Below are 6,593 nucleotides of genomic sequence, written 5' to 3' on the forward strand. Positions count from 1 at the left end.
CCTGGGTTCAAACCCTGGCTCTGCTTCTTTTTCTTTTTAACATCTTTATTGGGGTATAATTGCTTTACAATTGTGTGTTAGTTTCTGCTTTATAACAAAGTGAATCAGTTATACATATACATATGTTCCCATATCTCTTCCCTCTTGCGTCTCCCTCCCTCCCACCCTCTCTATTCCACACCTCCAGATGGTCACAAAGAACTGAGCTGATCTCCCTGTGCTATGCGGCTGCTTCCCACTAGCTATCTACCTTACGTTTGGTAGTGTATATATGCACATGCCTCTCTCTTTCTTTGTCACAGCTCACCCTTCCCCCTCCCCACATCCTTAAGTCCGTTCTCTAGTAGGTCTGTGTCTTTATTCCTGTCTTACCCCTAGGTTCTTCATGACATTTTTTTTCTTAAATTCCATTTATATGTGTTAGCATATGGTATTTGTCTTTCTCTTTCTGACTTACTTGACTCTGTATGACAGACTCTATGTTTATCCACCTCATTACAAATAGCTCAATTTCGTTTCTTTTTATGGCTGAGTAATATTCCATTGTATATATGTGCCACATCTTCTTTATCCATTCATCCGATGACAGGCACTTAGGTTGTTTCCATCTCTGGGCTATTGGAAATGGAGCTGCAATGAACATTTTGGTACATGACTCTTTTTGAATTATGGTTTTCTCAGGGTATATGCCCAGTAGTGGGATGGCTGGGTTATATGGTAGTTCTATTTGTAGTTTTATAAGGAACCTCCATACTGCTCTCCATAGTAGCTGTACCAATTCACATTCCCACCAGTAGTGCAAGAGTGTTCCCTTTTCTCCACCCCCTATCCAGCATTTATTGTTTCTATATTTTTTGATGATGGCCATTCTGACTGGTGTGAGATGATATCTCATTGTAGTTTTGATTTGCATTTCTCTAACGATTAATGATGTTGAGCATTCTTTCATGTGTTTGTTGGCAATCTGTATATCTTCTTTGGAGAAATGTCTATTTAGGTCTTCTGCCCATTTTTGGATTGGATTGTTGGTTTTTTTGTTATTTAGCTGCATGAGCTGCTTGTAAATTTTGGAAATTAATCCTTTGTCAATTGCTTCATTTGCAAATATTTTCTCTCATTCTGAGGGTTGTCTTTTGGTCTTGTTTATGGTTTCCTTTGCTGTGCAAAAGCTTTTAACTTTCATTAGGTCCCATTTGCTTACTTTTGTTTTTATTTCCATTTCTCTAGGAGGTGGGTCAAAAGGGATCTTGCTGTGATTTATGTCATAGAGTGTTCTGTCTATGTTTTCCTCTAAGAGTTTGATGGTTTCTGGCCTTACATTTAGGTCTTTAATCCATTTTGAGCTTATTTTTGTGTATGGTGTTAGGGAGTGATCTAATCTCATACTTTCACATGTACCTGTCCAGTTTTCCCAGCACCACTTATTGAACAGGCTCTCTTTTCTCCACTGTACATTCCTGCCTCCTTTATCAAAGATAAGGTGTCCATATGTGCGTGGGTTTATCTCTGGGCTTTCTATCCTGTTCCATTGATCTATATTTCTGTTTTTGGGCCAGTACCATACTGTCTTGATTACTGTAGCTTTGTAGTATAGTCTGAAGTCAAGGAAGCCTGATTTCTCCAGCTCCGTTTTCCCTTCTCAAGATTGCTTTGGCTATTCGGGGTCTTTTGTGTTTCCATACAAATTGTGAAAGTTTTTGTTCTAGTTCTGAGAAAAATGCCAGTGGTAGTTTGATAGGGATTGCATTGAATCTGTAGATTGCTTTGGGTAGTAGAGTCATTTTCACAATGTTGTTTCTTCCAATCCAAGAACATGGTATATCTCTCCATCTGTTTGTATCATCTTTAATTTCTTTCATCAGTGTCTTATAATTTTCTGCATACAGGTCTTTTGTCTCCTTAGGTAGGTTTATTCCTAGATATTTTATTCTTTTTGTTGCAATGGTAAATGGGAGTGTTTTCTTGATTTCACTTTCAGATTTTTCATCCTTAGTGTACAGGAATGACAGAGATTTCTGTGCATTAATTTTGTATCCTGCTACTTTACCAAATTCATTGATTAGCTCTAGTAGTTTTCTGGTAGCATCTTTAGGATTCCCTATGTATAATATCATGTCATCTTCAAAGAGTGACAGCTTTACTTTTTCTTTTCCAGTTTGGATTCCTTTTATTTCTGTTTCTTCTCTGAATACTGTGGCTAAAACTTTCAAAACTATGTTGAATAAGAACGGTCAGAGTGGGCAACCTTGTCTTGTTCCTGACCTTAGTGGAAATGCTTTCAATTTTTCACCATTGAGGATGATGTTGGCTGTGGGCTTGTCATATATGGCCTTTATTATGTTGAGGAAAGTTCCCTCTATGCCTACTTTCTGCAGGGTTTTTATCATAAATCATTGTTGAATTTTGTCAGAAGCTTTCTCTGCATCTATTGAGATGATCATATGGTTTTTCTCCTTCAATTTGTTAATATGGTTTATCACACTGATTGATTTGCATATATAAGAATCCTTGCATTCCTGGAATAAACCCCACTTGATCATGGTGTATGATCTTTTTAATGTGCTGTTGGATTCTGTTTGCTAGTATTTTGTTGAGGATTTTTGCATGTATGTTCATCAGTGATATTGGCCTGTAGTTTTCTTTCTTTCTGACATCCTTGTCTGGTTTTGGTATCAAGGTGACGGTGGCCTCGTAGAATGAGTTTGGGAGTATTCCTCCCTCTGCTATAGTTTGGAAGAGTTTGAGAAGGATAGGTGTTAGCTATTCTCTTAATGTTTGATAGAATTCTCCTGTGAAGGCCATCTGGTGCTGGGCTTTTGTTTGTTGGAAGATTTTTAATCACAGTTTCAATTTCAGTGTTTGTGATTGGTCTGTTCATATTTTCTATTTCTTCCTGATTCAGTCTTGGCAGATTGTGCATTTGTAAGAATTTTTCCATTTCTTCCAGGTTGTCCATTTTATTGACATAGAGTTACTTGTAGTAATCTCTCATCTTTTGTATTTCTGCAGTGTCAGTTGTTACTTCTCCTTTTTCATTTCTAATTCTATTGATTTGAGTCTTCTCCCTTGTTTTCTTGATGAGTCTGGCTAATGGTTTATCTATTTTGTTTATCTTCTCAAAGAACCAGCTTTTAGTTTTATTGATCTTTGTTATCATTTCCTTCATTTCTTTTTCATTTATTTCTGACCTGATTTTGATGATTTATTTCCTTCTGCTAACTTTGGCGTTTTTTTTGTTTTCCTTACTTTCATTGCTTTAGGTGCAAGGTTAGATTGTTTATTCGAGATGTTTCCTGTTTCTTAAGGTGGGCTTGTATTGCTATAATCTTCCCTCTTAGAACTGCTTTTGCTGCATCCCATAGGTTTTGGGTCTTCGTGTCTCCATTGTCATTTTTTTCTAGGTATTTTTTGATTTCCTCTTTGATTTCTTCAGTGATCACTTCGTTATTAAGTAGTATATTGTTTAGCTTCCATGTCTTTGTATTTTTTACAGATCTTTTCCTGTAATTGATATCTAGTCTCACAGCATTGTGGTCGGAAAAGATACTTGATACAATTTCAATTTTCTTAAATTTACCAAGGCTTGATTTGCGACCCAAGTATGGTCTATCTTGGCGAATGTTCCATGAGCACTTGAGACAAATGTGTATTCTGTTGTTTTTGGATGGAATGTCCTGTAAATATCAATTAAGCCCATCTTGTTTAATGTATCATTTAAAGCTTGTGTTTCCTTATTTATTTTCATTTTGGATGCTCTGTCCATTGGTGAAAGTGGGGTGTTAAAGTCCCCTATTATGAATGTGTTGTTGTCAATTTCCCCTTTTATGGCTGTTAGTATTTGCCTTAGGTATTGAGGTGCTCCTATGTTGGGTGCATAAATATTTATAATTGTTATATCTTCTTCTAGGATTGATCCCTTGATCATTATGTAGTGTCCTTCTTTGTCTCTTGTAATAGTCTTTATTTTGAAGTCTATTTTGTCTGATATGAGAATTGCTACTCCAGCTTTCTTTTGGTTTCCATTTGCATGGAATATCTTTTTCCATCCCCTTACTTTCAGTCTGTATGTGTCTCTAGGTCTGAAGTGGGTCTCTTGTAGACAGCATATATATGGGTCTTGTTTTTTTATCTATTCAGCCAATCTGTGTCTTTTGGTGGGAGCATTTAGTCCATTTACATTTAAGGTAATTATCGATATGTATGTTCCTATTCCCATTTTCTAAACTGTTTTGGGTTCATTATTGTAGGTCTTTTCCTTCTCTTGTGTTTCTTGCTAGAGAAGTTCCTTTAGCATTTGTTGTAAAGCTGGTTTGGTGGTGCTGAACTCTCTCAGCTTTTGCTTGTCTGTAAAGGTTTTAATTTCTCCATCAAATCTGAATGAGATCCTCGCTGTGTAGAGTAATCTTGGTTGCAGGTTTTTCTCCTTCATCTCTTTAAATATGTCCTGTCACTCCCTTCTGGCTTGCAGAGTTTCTGCTGAAAGATCAGCTGTTAACCTTATGGGGATTCCCTTGTGTGTTATTGTTGTTTTTCCCTTGCTGCTTTTAATATGCTTTCTTTGTATTTAATTTTTGACAGTTTGATTAATATGTGTCTTGGCATATTTCTCCTTGGATTTATCCTGTATGGGACTCTCTGTGCTTCCTGGACTTCATTAACTATTTCCTTTCCCATATTAGGGAAGTTTTCAACTATAATCTCTTCAAATATTTTCCCAGTCCATTTCTTTTTCTCTTCTTCTTCTGGAACCCCTATAATTCAAATATTGGTGCATTTAATGTTTTCCCACAGGTCTCTGAGACTGTCTTCAGTTCTTTTCATTCTTTTTTCTTTATTCTGCTCTGCAGTAGTTATTTCCACTGTTTTTTCTTCCAGGTCACTTATCCATTTTTCTGCCTCAGTTATTCTGCTATTGATCCCTTCTAGAGTATTTTTAATTTCATTTATTGTGTTGTTCATCATTGTTTGTTTCATCTTTAGTTCTTCTAGGTCCTTGTTAAATGTTTCTTGCATTTTGTCTATTCTCTTTCCAAGATTTTGGATCATCTTTATTATCATTATTCTGAATTCTTTTTCAGGTAGACTGCCTATTTCCTCTTCATTTGTTAGGTCTGCTGGGTTTTATCTTCCTCCTTCATCTGCGGTGTGTTTTTCTGTTTTCTCATTTTGCTTATCTTACTGTGTTTGGGGTCTCCTTTTTGCAGGCTGCAGGTTCATAGTTCCCGTTGTTTTTCATGTCTCTCCCCAGTGGCTAAGACTGCTTCAGTGGGTTGTGTAGGCTTTCTGGTGGAGGGGACTAGTGCCTGTGTTCTCATGGATGAGGCTGGTTCTTGTCTCTCTGGGGGCAGGTCCACGTCTGGTGGTGCGTTTTGTGGTGTCTGTGGACTCACTATGATTTTAGGCAGCCTCTCTGCTAATGGGTGGGGTTGTGTTCCTGTTTTGTTAGTTGCTTGGCATAGGGTGTCCAGCACTGTAGCTTGCTGGTCGTTGAGTGAAGCTGGGTGTTGGTGTTGAGATGTAAATCTCTGAGAGATTTTAACCATTTGATATTATGTGTAGCTGGGAGGTCTCTTGTTGACCAGTGTCCTGAAGTTGGCTCTCCTACCTCAGAGGCACAGCACTGACTCTTGGCTGCAGCACCAAGAGCCTTTCATCCACACCGCTCCTCAATTTGGGATCATTCGTTGTCTATTCATGTATTCCACAGATGCAGGGTACATCAAGGTGATTGTGGAGCTTTAATCTGCTGCTTCTGAGGCTGCTGGGAATGATTTCCCTTTCTCTTCTTTGTTCTCACAGCTCCCAGGGGCTCAGCTTTGGATTTGGCTCCGCCTCTGCAGGTAGGTCACCGGAAGGCGTCTGTTTTTCGCTCAGACAGGACGCGGTTAAAGGAGCTGCTGATTCGGGGGCTCTGGCTCACTCAGGCCGGGGGGAGGGAGGGGCACAGAGGGTGGAGCGAGCCTGCGGCTGCAGATGCCAGCATGACGTTGTACCAGCTTGAGGCTTGCCGTACGTTCTCCCGGCGTAGTTGTCCCTGGATCCCGGGAACCTGGCAGTGGCTGGCTGCACAGGCTCCCCAGAAAGGAAGTGTGGATAGTGACCTGTGCTCGCACACAGGCTTCTTGGTGGCGGCAGCAGCAGCCTTAGCGTCTCATGCCCATCTCTGGGGTCTGCGCTTTTAGCTGCAGCTCGCGCCCGTCTCTGGAACTCCTTTAAGCAGCACTCTTAATCCCCTCTCCTTGCGCACCAGGAAATAAAGAGCGGAGAAGAAGTCTCTTGCCTCTTCGGCAGTTCCAGACCTTTTCCCGGACTCCCTCCCGGCTAGCCGTGATGCACTAACCCCTTTAGGCTGTGTTCACTCCGCCAACCCCATTCCTCTCCCTGCACTCTGACCAAAGCCCAAGCCTCAGCTCGCAGACCTGCCCGCCTTGACAGGTGAGCAGACAAGCCTCTTGGGCTGGTGAGTGCCGGTCGGCACTGATCCTCTGTGTGGAAATCTCCCCACTTTGCCCTCCGCACCCCTGTTGCTGCGCTCTCCTCCACGGCCCCGAAGCTCCCCCACTCCGACACCCACAGTCTCTGCCTGCACAGGG

The sequence above is a fragment of the Lipotes vexillifer genome, unplaced genomic scaffold (genome assembly GCF_000442215.2).
Source record: "Lipotes vexillifer unplaced genomic scaffold, Lipotes_vexillifer_v1.1 scaffold391, whole genome shotgun sequence".
NCBI classification, from domain to species: Eukaryota; Metazoa; Chordata; class Mammalia; order Artiodactyla; family Lipotidae; genus Lipotes; species Lipotes vexillifer.